Raw genomic sequence first — 22,671 nt, forward strand, 5'->3', positions numbered from 1 at the left:
TCCCAACACTTAGTCGCCTCTGTACGTCTGAAGTTCGCATGTCACAATACTTTGTCGCACTGTACGTCTGAAGTTCGCATTTTACAATACTTTGTCGCACTGTACGTCTGAAGTTCGCATTTTACAATACTTTGTCGCACTGTACGTCTGAAGTTCGCATTTCCCAACACTTAGTCGCCTCTGTACGTCTGAAGTTCGCATTTCACAATACTTTGTCGCACTGTACGTCTGAAGTTCGCATTTCATAATGTTTAGCCTTACTGGACGTCTGAAGTTCGCATTTCATAATGTTTAGCCTTACTGTACGCCTGAAGTTCGCATTTCATAAAGTTTAGCCTTACTGTACGCCTGAAGTTCGCATTTCATAATGTTTAGTCTCACTCTACGCCTGAAGTTCGTATTTCATAATGTTTAGTCTCACTGTACGCCTGAACTTCGCATTTCATAATGTTTAGTCTCACTGTACGCCTGAACTTCGCATTTCATAATGTTTAGTCTCACTCTACGCCTGAACTTCACATTTCATAATGTTTAGTCTTACTGTACGTCTGAACTTCACATTTCATAATGTTTAGTCAGTATAGTTGGAAGAGAGTGGAGCGCGGAGGTAAGTAAGGCACAGCCGGAGCAGCTGGTCAGGGGACGCTTTAAAGGTGTCTCGGTAGCAAGCATGAGTGCGCTGGCATAGCTAGCACCTGGCCGAGCTAGCAGCGGCAGCACTATTGTAGGAACACAGCAAGACAAGCGCTCTCTCACCCCCTCTCCCCACCCAAACCCTGCACCAGACATCATATACCCCCAACCCATGTCCCCGTCCGTGTCTTTCTTTCACTCACGCCGCCTAATAATAGCGAGTACACTCGAGAGTGAGCTGCTACCTCACTAGCGGACAAGTGGCTTCATATTCTTTCCTCTATTGCTGACTTCTCAACGGTGCAAGGAGATACAGGTGGCAAGAAATGGCATGCCAATATGCCCACGACACTAGGTAGAGCGCGTAATTGGAAGATATATTGATGCACATCAGTCGATTATCTACTTCAAATAAAATTTCAATATCAAATAATGCAGTAAGTCGTTTAAAATTGAACATACAACGACTTCAAAATAGAAATGCCGCTTGATGAATAGAAAGATCAACAGAAATGTTTTGCAATATCAAGAGTTTTTCGTACCTATTCGAAATGAAGACTTATTTTATATATACGTAACGTTTTCTACTAAATATAACCGATATAACGTCCTGAGTATAATGTTTAATCTTGAGTAACTGCTGTACTGTTAATTAAAGAACTAAATTAATTTCTCAAGGTACTGCTATCAATATTAGAATGCTTCAAGCTTCTTAATGATGTTATCGCGTAGTTGCCCATAGACCGGACAGATATGGTAAATATGGATTTTAATACCACAAACGGAAATAGCTAGAGGCGCTACTCACCGTTCTCTGCCATCTCGGACCCTGTGAATGAAAGAAAAAACGTTAAATATGTCGGAGATTTAGCCATTATCAAAATCAAACCAATACTTGACAATTAAAGTAAAAAATTTGTATCAATGACAATAATTATAGTCGTGTAAATGAAAATTAGCTAAGGAAGATGAGTCGAAAAAATGTCAAAGGCAAGGAGAACTGTCGATAATGTAAAATCTAGGAGCATTTGACGCTATTAAATTTCTTGAAATAGAGGCAATAATTTTAAAAAATCTAATAGTAAAGTAAAAATCAATCAATAATAATCAATAAATTATACAAAACTTGACATTCCTCGAAAACTAAAAGGGCTTTCCAAAAATTCATTCATTCGTAAATGAACAAGAAAGATAATCCAGATCTACAGCACCAATGAAACGAGTTCTAACAGACATTCTTAGAACAAATGTACAAAACAAGGTTTAAAATAAACACAAATAAATCAATCGATGTCCAGAAAATGCTTGACTGGCAGCCATTTCATCAATCGAGCCAGAGACCTAATTAGTAGATTACTCAGACAACATACCATGATGCTAATCACTAAATAGTGTACCTACACCAGAAGCTAACAAGACAAAAAAAAATAGATCAGTGCTCTCTGCAGTGAGTGACAGAGAGCTCATTTCGTCGATGAAAACGTGAAGTCACGGACAGACAGACGGACAGACAGACGGACATGACGAGCACAATAGCGCCTTTTTTCCATAAATGAGAAAATGGGCTAAAAATGGCCTAATTCTCATAAATTCCTTAGCTAACTAAGGACGCATACTGTAATCATTATCGTAGTTATGATGAGCCGAGGAGGACTCTAGCAATACTGCTCTCCTGGTTTACGCAGTGCGCGTCAGAGCAGCGGCAGCAGCAGGGGCTGGCATGCGCACGCCCGTTCGTAGCGATACTTTCCCCGTGACCTTTGGCCCCGACGGCTCCTCTCGCTGGCAACGCCACTCTCGAGGCGGCAGCAGTGTGTTTCAGACTCCTTCTGTTTTGCAGTAGCCAAGTAAAGAGATCACCATTTGTCTTCTTCACATATACATTTACGATGGAAGGTTGCATGGTAGAAATAGATAAGTATCGCTCTCAAGAAGACTTGAATCTAGTCCGTAGTTCTGTAGTAGACAAAACTTAATCAGTAGGCAATACGTTTGGGAGAAGTAATTGCAACGAGTTTAGAGAAGGTTATTTCGAGAGTTAAAATTAAGTGGGTAAATGGCAACAGCGACTTGATTTTGTACCGATTAAATTATTGATTGAACCTAGAAAACACGCAACAGGTGATGGAGACGATACGAGTACAAGAAGAAGAACCGCAGCTGCAGCGCCACGCGCAGCAGCTGCGACACAAGTGCCACAGCTGCAACAGAGAGCAGAGCATACAGAGGTTTGAGCAGCAGAAGCCAGCAGGTACGGACAAGAGCAAGCAGGAGGAGTCAGCCTTACGGAGCATCATCGGTATCACGGTCAGGTTGCAACACAGAGCTCCGCCCTCGCGTGGGGAGGTGGTTGTTGTGTCCTGGCTATGGAGCAACGACGCACCTCACTCAGCCAAGCTCTATATTAGCGCCTCTGACACTCCGGACAATGAGGTTACCATTCCCAGAACGTTGACTCCTTGCCTGCTCACTAGACACTTCCAGAGAACCACAGCGGCTGTAAACACCTCCAGTTGGCCGTTTCGTCTTATAATAAATCATAATGTTTTGAAACAAAATGAAGTAAATTAAATTATTTTTACTGATATCTTGTAAATAAATCATTTTAATGAAATGGTGAAATAATTTCGAGATTTTTTCAGGTTTACAGCATAAAATAACTAAGAAATACCAGTAATAGTCAAACGGAGCACGATGTCCAAACCTAACGAGTGTAATCTTCACCTGCGAAACACATCGCGTCGAGCTCTACCGTTAGGTGTTCTCCAATTCTTCACACTGTGAAAACCAACAAAAAAAATTCGCGCATCTTCAAAGTCTTCACACTGTGAAAACCAACAAAAAAATCGCGCAATCTTGCATTTAGTGCACTTGTTTTTCAAAAACCAAATTTAGAACACGAAATATCAATAACAAATCCCACAAGACGTAATTCGTAAAATGAAAACCTGATGTATAAATTAAATAGCTGTCTGTTTAGTTCCCTAATGTGTACAAACGAGAATGGAGGCAAGCAGGTCCGTGTCGTGAGAGCACGATAGGCACATCAGAGAAGAGAACTCCTCATAATAGGCAGTTAGCTTAGGGCTCTCACACATGCTAACCGATGTCATCTTGTTCGCCTGACAACGAGGCCGGTGGAGGAGGTAGGTAGGTACTTCCCAAAGGCAGAACTCGTCAAACCAGTCGGGGCAGGCCAAACTGACCGCGTATAGTGGCATGAGTCTTTCAATTGAGCAGGCAACTCCTCGACTGGTTCGTAGCTTCTTCATTTGCGTCGACGCCACCTACACAAGCTTCTTACAAAGCCTCCTACCAAGAGTATTGTCGCTGAGAACATCAACACCTTAACACCAGCACTAGCTAGGATATAACTGCGCCTTGTGGCCTTATGCTTTTCATGCTCAACGAAGGTTAGAAACATTGTGCCTCTGGAAGAAATTACTTACGAGTGGAAATAAGTGCGCGCAGTTTTCATCGATGATGTTAGTTATGATTTAAAATTTTGACATAAAAAATTATTCATTTCGTATATGCGTAACGAGAAATTAAAATAGAAGAAAAAATCAAACATAATACTGGTAAATACCAGCAAAAAGTTTTTCAACTAATAAATATAATCAACATAAAGTTTTAGATGAATGGAAGCTAAACTAGAAGGAAGAAATATTATTAATATAACGACAATGAATATTGATAGAATAATATTATTTAATATTATTCAACTTGATATATTTTTCTTAGTTTTCAATACTTTTTAGTCGGTTCAACATCCGTGGCAAAAAATTGTCCACGCGTCAAGAATGAATTAGTTGCCTTCACAGAAATTATGCCTGCATTCACAAGTTAAGTTTAGAAGTACAAGGTCCAGATGGAGTGCCTGGGGTGACAGGTCCGTGTTAGACTAGCAAAAATCACAAGGCTAGAGATAGCAGAGAAGCAAACATCTCTATACGCGTACACGGGTCTCAGCGATTTCCCAGAAATATACCAGAGTCAAGTGGCAACGGTTATCAAGAGTGGCTTATCACAAGGAAGCTACGGCAAGATTACGGGTGAAAGCAGTCAAAGTTTGACAAGACATTTCAATGTCCGTCATCCTCGGAAAATTGAGTAAAACAAGGAAACTACGAGAAGGTTACGAATGAATGTAGTCACTGTTCGACCAGTCATTTCAATGCCTATCATCCTCGGACATAATTTCGTAGAACGCTTCGCCATTTCAACTGTGATTTCATTTTCATTCCGAAAACGAGTAACATCAACGGTTAATGGCTTTTAAAATTCAAAGCAACATATTTGTATAAATATTGTTCAATTTGTACGAGAAAGAAGCTCAAGCTTTACAAACAAATACAGCAACTTTGCGAATTTGCTTCGAGACTTGCCAATGCGTTATGTCTAACCCAGTTATCGCTATGTGAATTGTAAGAGCACATGCAGCAAAGTGTGATTCATTTAAAGTAGACGTACGAGAGATTATAACCACTGGAAAACCCAACATTAAGCACAGGCATGTTAACCAATGAGTGTGTGTACTAGGCTAGGTATCACGACAGTCATATTGTGTCATATTGTATGATTGTATGATTCACTGATGAGTTATGCAGTTTGGTTAACAACCAATTAGCATAAGTGACCACGCACCATGTCCAGTGTGTGTTAACAAATAGAGATTTCAGTCCAGCTCGTTAAAATTTGCTAGGTTACTGTACAACCTACATGCATAAATGGTAGGATAGACAAAGGCAAAGCAACACACAGAAGCCACGACAGAAATACAAGAAGATATATCCGTACGTTATATCTATGATTAAATACCATGATTACTGATGAGCAGAGTGCGTTTTCTTGAATCATTCATAAAGCAGAAGCACACAATTGAAACAAGGCCTTCCATGGCCACCATACTCAATCAATGGCCGCAGCGCTCTTCTGTGCTACAGTAAATCTAATCGGAAAACCTAACGTCGCCGTTATACACTCGCTCGCTCATGACCCGAATTGTACGTATAAAACTAAGCGAATTCGTTTGAGCGTAAGAAACGAATTCTGGACAAATATTGCCATTATATTCACTAGATGTTAACAATCAACAATAGCTTGCAGGTGTTCGATTCGAAATCTCCAAAACCTAAACATAAGAATGAATAATTAGTATTATACAAACCTTTTAATGATCCTTAGACTCTCAAATAAGCAAATGCAACTAGAAAAAAATAATACCATTTTATTATCGAATTGTCCAAGTCCAACGAGCGAAGTTAGTGTAAAATTTCGAGATCATCACTGCACTAAACATCAGCATAAGCAGAGACACGTCAGCTAGCCAGCAGTGTTGTGGATATATTCCAGCACTCATATGCATAAATAGTTCAGGAGTTGCAGCGAAGCAGATTAGTGTACTAGAAACATTGATTTTAAGACACATTGAATATAGTCATACTTCAGAAAATATACATATTTAATACATTCATACTTCACAAAACATATATATTGAATTGAGTCATACATCACAAAGTATACCTACATCTTAAATACGGCCATACTTCACAAAATCATTCGTAAGATCCTCACAAATTAATGACACAAGACATCGTGTTCCAATTATTACATGAAAACTTTCATTTGGATCAGACGCCATGATATGCCACGTTAGTGATCGCTCATTTGATTATTTTGCACTCATCAAATAAACCACAAATGAACACAAGATGACCAGTGCGCAGCTGCGGCTCAGCCGAATTACCAGCACAGTGGTGCAGCAACAAGGCCATTGTAATTATCAGGTTATCAGGCAAAGCGGAACAAACTTGACCACACATCGATACGCCTTCTATTCGCACTCACTCTCCTCTGGAAGTAACCTAGCGAACAGCTTACTAACTACGCTCAGCTACAAAGCGATACGAAATCATTACATTAAAATTGAAATTACTTGGCCATAAGATTTTAGCAAATATTCATATTATATCGACAAGCATTCTAAAACAGATATTAAGAAAAAAATAAGTTACATATATACTTCAAAGATACACTATTCAACATAAAATTGAACATTCCGAGTCTGAGAACGTAAGATAGAGCAAGACAAAGTTATAGTATCGAAGTTAAACACCGAGGAAAAAAGTGACCAATAAAGAAGTGCACAGCATTCATAGCAGCAATGAGAGAGCGGATGTCTCCCCAAATGCACAATGTGCTCACGTGTGACGTCGCTGTAGCCATGGATGACGTCAAACTCGGTGTCCGCACCTCAAAAGTTACACGTACAGTTGACGAGCACCGTGCTAGTCGCAGGGCTCAGCTTACCAAGGACCCAACTCGTCCAGACCTGAGACTTGCACATGCAAGTTTCAGGATACACTGAAACGAAGTAGGCTGTTCAGGGACGGCTGAACTTATTTTGAAAACCACCCGAACAGACGAATTCGTATATAAAGCACAATTATATCTCGTAAACAAAGTTCGGGCAACTGGCTACTATCAACCTTCGTAAAAAAAATGCATAAATACAACTTTGCGCTATGTCGGCACGTCATAAGTGGCAGAATCCGCCTTAAAAATTCAATTTTAACGAGCATAGTGCACGCACGATTAGCTCATTGAATAGTGCTACACGCCCGCGACGTTCAACAAATACTAATTCTATAAGGAATCAGCGGAAGTTAATTACCCCGCAATTAAGGAAGTTATTTATGCAAACATTGTTTCTGAAAATTTGGCCAAAGAATCGGCATGATGCAGCAGATATAGAAAAACCACAAGCAAGAACCAATGAGTACGAATTATGGAACCAAAGATTGGACATTAATGACCGCGAGATGAGGTTAGATATCCTTAGTATATGTTTCGGACATAGGAATGGAGGCCACTATGATCGCCGCCTCTAGATGTTACAAAATTATTACGCATCGCTAACGATGGAGTCAGTCCAATTTTTCTGTTAAACTAACAAGATGAGCTAGTGAGGAACCCAAAATAAACGTAGTCAAAACATTTACGACTCCTCAACAATCCCTAAGTATGCAATTTTGCAAACCATGACAACGCGTTGCTACTACTTATCCATAATCACTGGTTCGAATACAATATTTTCAATCTATGTGCAGATGAAAAGTACAAACTTTCATAGCCTCGAGCAAAAAGCAGCATGTCGAGAATTGTGATCTTCGCCAAAGGTATAAATTCTACGAAACAAATAATGAATGCAAAGCGTGCCCATAAACAACAGCAGAAATAACGTTCGATAACTCCATTGCTTGCTGCCCAGCACTCGCGTTGAAGTGCTCAAACGGCATCGGCACATGAGCCAGCAGAGAAATAATACAGAGAACCAGCGAGGAGCTAATGTAAGGGTCGAGAGGTGGAGAAGAATTCGACTGAAGCTCCTCAACTCGGGCTTGATCAATAGACATCCGCAAGCTCGCCGCCATTGATTGTTAAGGGGAGACCCATGCTACAGCCACGGCTGTTTCTTCTTCCTGAACAGTTTGTGCACAATCGTAGCGTCGAAGCTGGTAGGTTAGGCTGCCTCTGCCCGCTGCAGTCAAGTGAACGGTACAACGCTTTACTGCATAGCAATGCCTCAGATTTATGTTTATAGAGGAACTCATCATTAAATAGACACCTTTAAGTCAACCAAGAATACGTGAGCAGCTGAACGAGTAGCATATGCTTGTCACCAGACATACATATTTTATCCATTCAGTCATGAACTCTTCGCTCATGCAGGCGGTCGTTCTGTTTGTGATAAAAAAATTGTAAAAGATAGTGACCGTATTGCAAGATTAGTCAAGACTCACGGCCTTTTTTACAATTATAAACATCAAAACAAATCAGTGTTGACTAAATTCGCTAAAAAGTTTACTAGTTAGCACGCACAATTCGAGCGCAATTCTGATCCGAAAATGTTTCAATAACAAACATGGCGAAATAGTGTGAACGGTGAGAAATTATAAAATCTATGACAGGACAAAAGTATTCACTTCGTACCGAATATTGTACGGCAATAGAATGGTTACCAATTAAATGCATTTCATACGCGTTTCTAGTCTAGATTAGAATCTCCTACTTTAAAATAAATTGTTGCCGATCATTGATCAAAGTTTAAAACTTTAAAAATCTTATTTTTAGCGCATTTTCTCATCTATGGAAAAAATGCACTATTGTGCTCGCCGTGTCCGTCCGTCCGTGACTTCACGTTTTCGTCGACGAGAAAATGCGCCCTCTGTCACTCACTGCAGTGAGTACTGAGTTATGTTTTTATCATTTGAGTGTACGGAATTATGGCTCACAGTAGAAATACGTGCAATAAAACATGTTCACCTAGGTTGCCCTGGATATAACTGTTATAGAACCATTATATAATCACTACGGAACTTATTTATTCATATATTATTATTCTTTTATGTTATTATCCATCACCAAGAGGCAATTTATGCGCGAAATAATACAGTGATAAAATCGTGAGTAGGTATTATCATAGTATTGTATTGTCTCACAAATGTTTTTAGGAAGGAAATTATCGATAAAAATAAGGAGATCTGCAGCAGAAGAACAGCAGGAGCATCTCAGGGCACGACAGCAAAGTTGAAGCAACAGGTGAGCCACAACCCAGCTTTGACCCGCAAGCAACCAACGCCCATATAATGTCATGAACTGAGTAGGTAGGCATATGAAGCTGACCACTCTTACAAATCAGAAAATATATATACAAATTAGAGAAGCATTTCAATCGTCTATTGAATCGGGATTGAGCAAAACACCAATGACATCAATAAGAATGGGACAAGCGTCTGTTCAAAGCACCACGTGTCTATAGCATGACGACTACTGGCTCACGAGCGTCAACCTTTCAGTCGGCGGATGAAATTCTTCCGTTGCACGTCATCTCAAGGCTGCCTCAGCGCTTGCTAACCCAGGTAGTATGGTATCAAGCCACACACAGTCTTACGACACATATTAGAGTTACGGAGAGCTGTCACACAAAAATGATCGACATAAATAAGCCTAACGACTGATTCCTATTGCTAAACAATCAAGCCTTACTAATCGCAAAAAACCTCGCACCTTTATAAGGCAGTTAATAATGAGAATAAAAACCGCTTGTAGGCAGAGCAGAAGTCAGCAACTATTAGGCAGAAATCATCAGAGCAATGGTGCTCGCACACGCCGTTGCTGCAGACGATCATGAGGAGCTAAAAAGTTGCACGGTCGCCCGTAGTCCTGGCCAAACAAGAACCGTGGGAACTGCACGAACCACACTCAGCCAGATGCAGTTAGAAAGAGACCTATAGTAGCTGCTACCTCTCTCATTGCATCCTCCAACACAGAAGCTCCTCTCCGCGCCTCCGATGAGGCTGAGGTCAATCACTCGAATCGAGCAAATTCTTTTGTGCTTACGAGTCGTTGCTGACATTATTCAGAGCACTGCTACGAAGTAAGTTTGTTGGCTGGCTGGTCAGAAAGATTTGGCAATTATCATTGTTTTCATTTCTTGAAATAAGCACCTTAAATGTGTACTACGGTACTGGAAATAAAATTCAAGTACATTCTTAGCTTGACATAAGGAATCGTATGGACGCAGCGATTGTTAACGCGATAATAAATGAGAAGCAACGCTTGAATTTGATGATAAACCGCATGATTAGTTATGAATAGTCTACAACTCAAGCAATAAAAAAGCTCATATTTCGTACCCCAAGCCACAATATCACATTATGTATCCAATGTAAATTAGTACCATAGATTAGTTATTGGTTGAAGCTCAGTCTGTATGAAGTTTTGATGCGGATACTAGGAGCTAATGAACCGTTGACAAAGATGCGGCCAAGAAGCAGGAAGTATCCACGAAGGGAGAGAAAGAAGCCGCGCCAGGGAGGTTACCGAACTTGAGCAGCGGAGTTTAGGAGTGAGCTACACAACCTAACCTCTCCCTAGCTCCTCCCTGGCGTGCGTCTGTGCGTAAGTTCGTGCGTCATCGAACTCGGGTCTGTCCTGCAGCAGTCAGTGCACAACCTCATCACAGCCGCAGCTAGTCTCTTTCCACTGCCATAACTTCTCCCGGTCGAATACAGTTAGATTTTCCCTAGCATGCACCTTCCTGTGATGCATGACAACGAGCGAACGTGTCTCTACTGTTCAATTGCACATTACGTATCAACTGTTGAGTAAAAAATAGTACTGGTCTGGCGGAAAAAATGTGACTGGCAACTCGCAATATCTTGTACATTAATAAAAATTTACCGGCCTTTGCAACTATTGCATGCGTGCACCATTACTCGACATTGTCGAAGGTAATGAATCTACAATTGAATCAACATTCAAGGCCAGTAAAAATGAAGCTCTCTCCTCTACTCCATCGGACTAAACTTTTAGCTCACAATGCAAGACAGTAACCATTTTCTGTGCACATTATTTGTGTTTCGTTCAACCTCGAATTCTACAACACCTGAACAAATACCTACGACTCGGAACAAACGCCTATCAAGGCCATGAGACAACGATTTTTTCATAAAATGTGAGCAAGACGACGATTCGCATAGACCAGGGGTCACCAAACTTTTCTCACAGTGGGCCGGATAACTGAAAAAATGACGAGCGCGGGCCGCATAATCATTCTGTTCAATACTTGCAAGCCAGAACGAAAGCTCTGGGAAGAAAAGACGAAACACTAAGTTCAGCATTCAAAAAACAAAGACAACCAACATTTTATTTACTAAAAAGTTTTCAAAAAGGCGACGTAAGCACAAAGATGGTTACATCAGTCCTAGTGCGCACATATCCGAATCACACTAACTAAACAGCAAAAAAGGGTAGTGAGATTTGTGAAACTGACGTTTGGCTTTAAAGATATCATCAATGTTTGGTTTGGAATTGCTGCATCCGATCAAGAGAATTGCTTGCAAATGCTCATCAGTCAATCTCGTTCCACGCGTTGACTTCACATACTTCATTTTTGAAAATATTTGCTCATATACATAAGTTGTACAAATATTGATGCCATACCAGCTGCAAATTTCTTCAATTTCGGAAACTCAGCATCAGGTGAGCAGGGGTAAAATTGGACAAGTTTTCCTTCTCTGTTCTTCTCTTTCAACAAGACATTTGCTTGCAAATCAATGAGCTCCAACTAAAGTTCAACTGGCACATCATCAAGGTTACAATCAAACGGATTCTGGAACAGAAGAATGCCACTCTCAGTTCTGTCTAGATCTGAAAATATCTCTAAAAAATGTTTCTTCAAGTCACGAATAATGTTTTTTGGAAAATCGAGGTTGACATCATCAGCGATTGAAGCGCAAAATTCTCTTAAACAGTGAAAATGAGAGAAGTTTTCGCCTTCCAAGAAGAAATACAATACAAGAATACTGAAATACAATAATTGAAAATAGTAAATTTAAGGCACATAGCGGTCAGGAGGTCTCCGCACGCGCGAAGATTTCCTAGTATTATAATTGTAAGATTGTATCGCAATATCTCATGTTTCAACCAACCGCAATATCTCGTGTTATCAAGCAATTTAAAGTACCGTCGACGGGCCTGATGAACTGACGTTGTGGGCCGGATTCGGCCCGCGGGCCGTAGTTTGGTGATCCCTGGCATAGACCATAGAAGAGCAATCAAGCCATGTATGCGCAGTGAGTACTTCCTTCTCGGTGCATCTAGTCGGCGCGTCCGAAAACTAAATAAACCGTTATGCAGCGCAGCTACGGCGTTCACGTGAGTGACACGATCCTGCCTGACGCAGGTCATGTCGAGGAGGATGCGATATTATTTTTACACAAACTGGGGCAAAACAAGCGGGCACACATGACTCAGAAGGAATGGAATCGTTAACACTGGAGTTTTATACCTTTTCCTTTCCTGATGATGAATTTAAATTAGTTGGCAATTTATCAGTGGTTCGCAAACATATAAGCGAGTACCGTAGGTATTAATTTAAGGTCTCATGAAATACGCTTATATATATTCACTCATATTAGCCGTTAATTTCTAACATTAATTTCATCTTATGCTACCTAAAGCGCTAATGCTTAGCACAATAAGTGGGCGAACTTCTAGAAATTAACGGTCGGCTACTCGAACTCGGGTGTGGGTGGGTGTGGTAATAGCATTAGATGGCTCCCAGATATTTTGTGTTTGGCAGCGAACATTTTCTGACGTAGAAAATAATAAACTGAAAACAGTTCATAGCTCATGAATTTTCATGGAAACCACTGTATTGGAAAAACTGAAACTCTGGCTATTCTTACTGGTTATTTAAATTTTATCCACGAATAGAAACAAAAAAATTTTAGAAGTTGGATGTAAATTTATCGAGAGTTGATACAAAGATTTAGTTTCAAATACTCATAGAAAAGATCAAATTTATATGGGCACTTCAAAGCCACTGTAATATTACCACTCTGTGCCTGAATAGCGATATCATAGACTAAACTTTCGAAATTAGATCACTTTAATTTCACATCTGATCATGTTGAGAGCTGGAATAATGCAGTCGTATACTACAAAAATTAGCAGCTAAAATTTGAAGAAGTTTGTTATGAAGTTTAATGACGAGTAGACTAGGAGGTGTTGTGGAGCAGCAGTATAGAAACGGAACGCATTGTTGTGTTAGGCCTACACGACGAGCATCAAAGTAGGGGAGCGAGCATACATAGAGGCCGGCAACTAACCTGCCCGTCTCGAAGAACTTCATACTGCCGCTTGTGTTCTTCCATGAAAGAGAAAGTTGACAAGAGAAAAATTTAGGGAATGGAGAACTCACGAGATTTGGGACGAGACATGGGAACTGCCCGAAAACTATCCTGGTCTAGGGGAATGCTGAATGTGGATTTAGCGTCAGTGAAGAATAAATGAACATCGTAACTGAGTGCCGGGCATTATGAACGTCTATTAGAGCCACATCACAAAATGAGACGCGCAGAAAAGATTCCACAACTATTTATTGATATTGGAAATTAATAAAAACAATTTGTTGTAGAATAAGCTAATGTTATTGGAAATAAGGGAGGTTTCAAGATAACGCAATTACTTCTAAATTTGAAATTTTGAGCAGGCAAAATATACTTGAATCGCAGTTTAGTCAGATGTACAATTCTGAGTGAGCTCTCGCAAAATAAAAATATTAAATGAAACAGATCGCGCAAAAATGTTTTCTATTTATACGCGATCATGTCAATATATTTACCATTATTTACTGAAAACCGAAGTTCTAATATTCGAATGCATCTGCTCCGTCTAGCAAGGGTGGGCAAGCAACATGGCATGGATAATTTTACATAATCATAAGCCATGTGAGCTGCAATGCACCCTCACCACTTCGGGTGTCACCAACCAAACAAGGGCGGATGTGGCCCGAGGCTATGCTGCCTAGTGCATGTTGCTGCTGCCAGCCTTCTTCAGCTACCTGCATGGTACCTTCATACGACCGTCGCTACCACCACCACCACCGCCGCCGCCACCACCACTGCCAATCCGCGTCCAGTTCATGCAAGACAACAGAAGTCGCGCGCACTTCAGCCTGAGAAGAAACGAGGGGCTGTCTCTGGCGTAATACTTGACAACGCAACAGCTCAGTGTGAGCGCGCTCGCTCTTCAACGCTATGCAAGATTACTTTCTGATGCAAGAGACATGCGAGATGGCGCTAATAGCTAATTCGAATAAATACTGAGTAAATCAAATACAGTGATCGATCTAGTTTTACTCACGTTAAAAAAGCACCAAAAAAAAAAACAGAACAATGAGGAATTTACTACACGCTGATAAATTCGATTTACTCCCAAAAAAACTCAATATCTCGATGAAGTAAATATTTGCAACGTAAGACAAGATAATCTTAATATATGAAGGACGAAATGGCCGAAAAATTTACAGCCGAGTATCGAACATCGTCAATAAAATATCAAGTATCACGAGAAACAATAGACTCGATCTCGCATGTCTGCGATCACACCAAAAACGACTAGTGAAACTCTTCATCCTATACGAGGTGGTGATGCACGAATTTTCTAGCGAAAGGCAGGATTCTCCACGTGTAAATAAAAAGATCAGGAATGTCTAGCATAAGTCATGATCCTTCACAAGATGGTGATCACATCAATAATTTCTAGCACATGACATAAACATGCACGTGTTAGTGATCACATCAGGAATGTCTAGCAGACGACATGTTCCTGCTCGTGTTAGTGATCACATCAGGAATGTCCAGTCGCTGCTGAAGGACGCAGGTAGCTAGATCAGGGGTAGCAGCAGCAGCGACGCTCGAGATCAACAGGTGAGCAGCCAAAATTCCAGAGCACAGGAGCGATGTAACTCGTCTCCGAGGCGCTACCTTGCCATTTGACCTGAGAGTTGCTGCAGTGCCAAGGGTGCCATGCGCGTCGGATACCTGCGAGGTACTCTTGGGCACCTCGCTGACCCTAGTAAACTGCGCGCGTCCCAGAAATCTTTGACGTAGTCTTCTCCTATGTTGCACTCTTTCTTGTCTTGAAAGAAGATCATCGTCACTTTAGATACGAATGCAATAAATGGCAAGAAATCAAGGTCATATATATATAAGCTGGCGTAATTTATAAAGGGAGTTAATCGAATTGTAAGATAAAATTTTCTACTAAAGATTCAAAACCTAACGTTACAGAATCCGATTATTGGTGCAACACATTCAGTACACGCTTTTTAAAATTAGAGAGTGCAAGCTCCGCTTCCATTTGTAGTATGGGATGCGCGAATAATTAAAAAAACAGCACTTACTTTAAAATATAAATGTTTGTGACTGCTGGGGTTGCGATGTAGCCGCTACGCTGAGTTATTTTGAGCATTCCTCGATGTTGGCTCTCCGGTGAGCCCCCCAGGACAGTACTAGCCACCTCAGGTTTCTCCTTATAGATTCGTATAGGTTTGCGTCTCCGGCAGCGAACGCCGGCAACAACGCATGAACAAAATAGTCTGCCCCGAATGATCGCAGTGAAGCGATGCCGAGTCTCGGACATTATGATTTTATACATTCGTTCCTTACCATCCTCATTGCATAACGAATACCGGTCAGCCGTCGACTGACAGCCGTGAGCAAATGAGATCATTTCGAGTAACAAGCGAACAAATAATTGCATTCCATAAAAAAATAATAATAACAAGAAAAATTAGCCGATCGTAAATTATTAGGAAATCATAAAATTTAAACGTCACATCATGTCTCTATCTCTTCTAATGAAAACACGGGTCAATAATTGGTAGAACGATTGAAAACCGAATGTAAAAACATCTTAATTTCTATCTGATGCATGGACAAGAGCGCAAAGAGTTTAAAACGCAATGCTTCAAGTTGGATGAACACCAACGATGAATTAGCGATGTTCGCAATTCGCATTCATAGACGAAGCGAAGGTGAGAATCCAGTTGTCCAGTTGACACCAGTAGAATGATTAGGCGTGTACTAACCGGACACGTTGCCTGCGATCAGGCACATTCACAATTACCTTAAAATTCGTGATTACCGAGAACTGAGAGCCAGAATTTCTGATGAAAAAAAATTCGTAAGTAGATCTCAGATGTAGATGTAGATCTAAGCAACTCACTTTGTTTATAAGTCCAAAAATTAATATGGTGATAGTTCCTTCATTCATTGTAAATTTCTATACCCGGAATATTTAGGACACTAATTGTGCAACTGAATTTGCATGTATTATTGTTAATAATAAATTTAAAAGCAGATTGAAATAATGCAATAATACACTTAAGGACTGAAAAAGGCGGAAAGTCACGGACCAAGAAATGAGCATAGGCCATCAATTATTTCAGTCAAGTAACAAATAATTGGCAGGCTAAGTATTAATTATAAACGTGCGTTTATAAAAGAGTCCCAGGCAAAAACGATGCACAAGTTCATCACTACAGCAGGTTAGTCTGATAAGCCCGGTCCACACGCTCAGTTTTCACAACGATTTGTCTGCGCAGTTTTAAGTCGGATTGAAATCGTTGCAATTTTTAGAGCGTCCACACGGTACCGACTTAAGCTCAGATTTCGATGGAACTGCGCAGTTTTCCCGCCGGCTCCAAAACTGCGCAGTTTTCCCGTCCACACGCAACGTTTTATCTGCAACGATTAGAACTGCGCAGACAAATCGTTGTGTAAAACTGAGCGTGTGGACCGGGCTTAAGGCTGATCAGAAAGCGGTGGAGTTCACGAGAAACAGCTCAACTAGAGGAGGCCGTAATTCCGTACGCAAGAGATTACACCACTTGGTCCTACAGGTTCAACTATTAACTTAGCTAGTTTTGAATCATAATGTGTAATGCCTATCTCATTCTCAGGCGAGTAGTTTCCGCAGTTTCAAGTGCTGCATACACACGTTACGCAAAGTGTCAGTAGAGAGCGGGGAAGGGAGAGCGTCGCTTGTAAGAGGCAGGCAGCAGCAGAAACATCGGTGCCGTAGCGTTCTCTGGTCAAGGCCGTACCTCATGCAGTCAGTATCTGGACCAGACAAGCTTGCTGCTATATGACGACCCAGCTAGCTATGCTCGCTTCACTTTCTTCATTTATATACCTCTATCGCTCCTGGTCGATACGGCTACAGCAATTCGAGCTGAAATTAGTCCATTGAGTTAGGGCAGGTATAGCTTGAACTGGTGTCCGTCTCACTTGAATACACGTAATGAGCTCCGGTTTGGGAGAGAGACCTCTGAAATTGCATTGAGTATTAATATAAAATCAACATAATGCATGGATTGCTCAGCGACAGAAAAACTGGGAACAAAAAGTCTACACGAACGCTGTAGATTTTTTAACCGCATGAACAAAATCTCAAAAGTTTTTTTTAATATCGTACAAAAAAGACTCGTCGAGCCGTGTAAGACCGTCCAAGTACAACGAGTACGAACTCGTCTGCGAAACGTGGAAGTAGACGAGTTTCAAATGAAGGACGTTGAAGTCATAGGAACATAGTTTTCTAATTCGTTCATCATACAGAAAACCGTATTCTTCGAAACGATACACGCTGTACCAATTTGATAAAGGTGCTGGAAGTTCGTACCGTCTGGGAACAACAGGCGCGAAACCTGAATTGCATTGTGAAATGAAGTAGGAAGAAGCCTCTAGTGCACCTTCACCGCCACACACCTCCGGCATGCGGACGCAAGAAGAGGCACACACGGCGCCGCCATACTACAAGATATATTATACACACTATGTAACTTAACTTCTCACGCGAGCCCCAATTATGTATCACATGAGATCAGAGCAGCAGCCTTGACACTAAAGGACACGATCTCTTATGGTGAACGTTCTTTCCATCAGGAAAATTCACACGGCCCTTTTTGGGAACGATAGCACTTCACAACATTCCGACGGAAGATTTATGACTTCGAAAAAAAGCATTTCTAGCGTTTAAAAAATGGGAAATCGTCACACGCGATATTGTAAGAACGAGCGTAAATGTGTAATAAGATTTTGGCAAGAATAAACACACTTTCGACACATTTATTTAACAAATCCATAACGTATGAAATTACACTAAATCCAAGAGCACGGAAAGTTTTCAAGCTGAATGATGTGTGACATTTCACGGCATATAAATGGTTCAGCAATGTATACAGAATTGTCAACTTACGCACATAAAGAATCATGATTCAATGTGAATCATGATTCAATGTTTATATACATTAGCCATAACCATCGTCGGCCTTGACTAGTTGCGACTTTACTTACATGGACCTGATGATAACGGAACGAGAATGTATCTGGCAAGAATACAACATCGCTCTAGAGTCGGGAGTTTGACGCGCTAGGAAACAAGACTGGTGCAGACGTATCAACTGAGACGTAAGAGAGCAACAACAGGCAGCGAGCCCGCGCGGTGAAGGTCTTTAGGAAAGAAGAACTTCTCTGTGCTTGCAGGTCGATAGATGACAGCCTTAGAGACCGTGCAGCTCACGCAATCAAACTAACCCTGCATCTTTCCGTGTCCATTTGAGTAACGCATAACAAATTTGAAATAATTTTGACAGTTTACAACAAAATTGTAAATTATCATATTAGATTGCACTCGAAAACCAAAACATCGTGATGACAACTTACTTACTTATGCTTGATCGATCATATTTGGAGGTCGAAATGATTACTGAGGGCTAAATGCCTAAGTGTAGTTTGCTGGAGTCTAGTAAATCACTCACATTGTTGATCTTTGACAACATGTACAGTAGCAGCACAGTTAATTAAATATTTCTTTGAAATACAAAAACAATGTAAAGGATTTATATATGTTACGGTACATAGAGTACATAGATTCTGTCATGGTGGACAATAAATACGTTTGAGTATATGAAATCACAGTAACATTTATTCAATCATGCACTTAATGTACAATATATTACACAGGCGTGTTAAATAAACTCATACAATAATAGCTGTAAATGATGGCTGCTGGAGACATACTCTCCCATGATTGATGTTCTTTTGGTAAAGAGCTTCAAGATTGTAAACTCTGTAAAGTTTTAGAAGAATAAACTTGGTAATTAGACACGTTTATGTACCAAATCCATGATGGATGAAATTACACTAAATCAACAAGTACGACAGTTTTGAAGATGAATTATGTGTGACATTTCACATAGGTTGACATTTCCTACTTGTGAAAAAGAGGGTGATCCATGAAGAAATATTTTTTGAGCCTACTTAGCTTTTGCCAAGCCATATTTGTATATATATATTTTCCAAATTGTAACTGTAAATATGCTGGATGAAGATATATAGCTATATGTATACCGGTACTACATTAGGAAAATTTATTCCATTGAAGTCAACTAAAGATTAAGACTAAATAATGAAATAGAGTGAACTCACTTGAAATTTAAACAAACAGTCACACCTATCCATGTAATAAAAGTTGCATGGGCAGCAAATGTCACTTAATGTGCATTAAAGTATAGTTTTACTCAAGTTTTATTGAAGACAAAAGCATGCTTTTTATTAATAATTAGATGTTATCACTAAGAAGCAGTTGTTATCACACAGGAATGTGATGGGAACAACACCATTACAATAAAAAAGCGGTGAAAATTTAAGATTCATCTTCAACTTTGCAACACAATAATGACAAAAACAACCATATCTGCAGTAACAGTGCAGAGACTTGTATTCTAGGTATAAGTTAGATAGTAAACTAAATTATCATTTTCAATTTATACTCAAAGAAATACAAATGTATTAAATTGGATCCATCATTTAGAATAACCCTGTTGTCCCTGTATATAAATGAATAAATGAAAAATCTTGATAATATACACAAAAAACAACTAATGTTGAATTCAATTAAAATTTCCTATTTACAGTATTTCACTGCTTTACTTTGCCAAGTGTAGGAGCAATATCAAATGACACTCTAGCAGAAAACATCACAGGAAGCACACAAATTTGTGCACTAACATCTAAGCAGACATCATATGAAAGGCAAATGTGCACCAACAGCTAAGCAGACGTTATATGAAAGACCAATGTCCAATGTGTACTATTAGTACTAAGAACTAAGCAGACATTAAATGAAAAGCAAATGTGTACCAACAGCTAAGCTGACATATGAAATGAAAAAGGCATATGTGCACTGTAAAGTATCATGGATACCAGCATTATCATACATAAAATATTGATTTATATCTTGAGCAGATAAGGAAATTAAAAATGAACTGATTCTAAAAAATCTCTGGTTTGCCAGTATAATCGTAGTGTCAAAGCAGATACTTTTTTAGACTTCCTCAAGTTCAATTTTGAGTCCTATAACTTAAGTAGACCAGTAAAGTATCATGGATACCAGGATTGCCATCATTAGACAAAGCTATTATTCATCAGGTTGATATCGATTTAAATCTTGAGTAGATAAGGAAATTAAAAATTTACTGATTATAAATAATCTCTGGTTGGCCACTATGTATCATGCATAGTGTCAAAGCAGAGACTTTTCAAGACTGTTTCTTCAGTTCAATTTTGAATCCTATAACTTACGTAGACCAGTCAAGTATCATGGATACCAGGATTACCAGCATTAGGCAAAGATATTTTCATCAAGTTGATATCAATTTAATCTTGAGTACTGGTAGTGGTAGATAAGGAAATTAAAATGAACCGATTCTAAAAAATCTCTGGATTGCCACTATCATGCATAGTATCAATGCAGAGACTTTTTTTGGTCTCTTCCTTTACTACATTTCTGAGTCCAAAATCAGTATACACTATATGTAGATGACATCATGACTGTAGACCAGTGAAGTATCAGCCTCAGGGATACCAGCATTTTCATTCAGCATAGCAACCAGCATTTACAGTAAATTCAACTGATGAGAAAAATGTCAACACAAGAATAATTATTATAAGACTTTAGACTTACCTAAATGACAATTCAATCTTCCTGGAGATGAATAAATCCATAAGGCGCCTCCAAAAGTTATTACTCCTCCATTCTCGATTCTCCAACACGTGATGCTGAGGCTAGTGATAATACCACAACCTCATCTTACCACAACACAACAGCACTTCAGATCACTTAATTCTTCACTTCACAGGCTAAATTTCACAAATTGCACACATAAGGATTGCCTCATTTCAAAGAAGCTAAAAAAGCCAATGAAAACTTAAAATGACATTTAATAATACCTTAAAAACATCCACCACTTGAAGTTCAGTCAAGCTATATTTGCCCGAGCGTCACACCACTGTCTCCACAACGGTCCAAACCCAACTAAACAAGTGGCAAGCCGCAAGTAAGCAAGCAGCAACTAGCCATCATGAGCTCGCTTCAACCGTTTGCTACATATACGTTATTAAAAATTACTCAAGCTGGGTTAATTAGGAATATGGTATATACAAGTAATACAACTTACATCAAAATTCATGACCATTAAATAATTTTAATCTTTCTTGCACAACCTTCATCGAAAAAATTCCATTACAAACATAATAATAAAATTACTGAATTTACTTTAGCCCTCATCTTGAGAACCCTATTGCATGCGACAGTTTAAAGGCGGCAATTACCGTACATACAAATTGCAAATAATGCCTTCAAATATAATATTTTAAATATGAAATAACGCTTACAAATTTATTGTTATTTAAAAAAACTGAACCTTCCATTCTTTTCTGTGCAAAAACTTTGAATTACTGCTTGAAAAAGTAACAAAGCCCTGAAAACGCATGCATGACCAGTTAAAATTCTTATAAACCTTACCACTTAATTGAAGAACATAGGAAGAACGAGTCAATCACATACGAACAATTAGAACTGTAATGAAATCATGGCCTGCACATATAACAATTAAACTCATTTGTAAAGGTACAAACCTAGTCATTGAACAGATATACTGGTACCGTTGTACTTTTTAAAAAATACCGTTGTACACTTGTACTTTTGTGATGACCCTGTCTCTGACAGTGACTTCAGGGTGTTAGCTTCCACCTCCGGTACTTCAGATCTGTGTATTTTAGAACCCCTGCGCATTCTTAAACATAGGTCCAGTTTGAATTCAGCTTTTAGCTCCTTTCCCCTTGAAATTTTGGATAGTTTTCTTGTGCTCTGTATATTATTTGTAAACTTAGATTTTAATTTCGGTTCTGTGACTTTCAATTGCATTGATTTCTGATTCTTCATATGAATTCTAAAATACGCAATGACTATAGAATACTCCGAAACGTTTTCTATAAAGATATGAATTTGTATGGAATTTTTTCTGCTTTTCAGTTCTTTTAATATACTTGGCAGCATTTAGAGCTCATGACAGAGCTAACACATCAGTATAGCCCTCATTTATTTTTATATTATTCACGGCTAAAACATTACGCTCTCTCGTAATTATCCAAGTTGTAGTGCGATAATTTCATGAGGAATGCAATGAGTTTAAGCAACATATGTATTATACATTCAGTCAATCAGTAATTTTTCAAATTTCTACAAATTCTACCTCATCGCGTTTCGTGGGCGACGCTTTGAGATCATTCTTGGGCGATATTTGGGCGATATACGTTGTTTTGATAATTATAATCAGTG

General features: G+C 39.5%; 1 protein-coding gene across 1 annotated transcript in view; it reads right to left on the minus strand.

Annotated features, from left to right (window-relative positions):
• LOC108674221 (histone-lysine N-methyltransferase 2D) overlaps positions 1-21,353 on the minus strand; it is a 52,249-nt gene extending 30,896 nt beyond the window's left edge. The window contains exons 1-2 of the mRNA XM_018162151.2: positions 21,016-21,353; positions 1,442-1,462 (exon numbers count right to left, since the gene is read on the minus strand). The gene's annotated coding sequence lies outside the window, so the exon portion shown is untranslated. The remainder of the gene's footprint in view (positions 1-1,441; positions 1,463-21,015) is intronic.
• Positions 21,354-22,671: the final 1,318 nt, after the last annotated feature.

Source organism: Hyalella azteca, unplaced genomic scaffold, assembly GCF_000764305.2.
Source record: "Hyalella azteca isolate HAZT.00-mixed unplaced genomic scaffold, Hazt_2.0.2 contig2628, whole genome shotgun sequence".
Taxonomy (NCBI): domain Eukaryota; kingdom Metazoa; phylum Arthropoda; class Malacostraca; order Amphipoda; family Hyalellidae; genus Hyalella; species Hyalella azteca.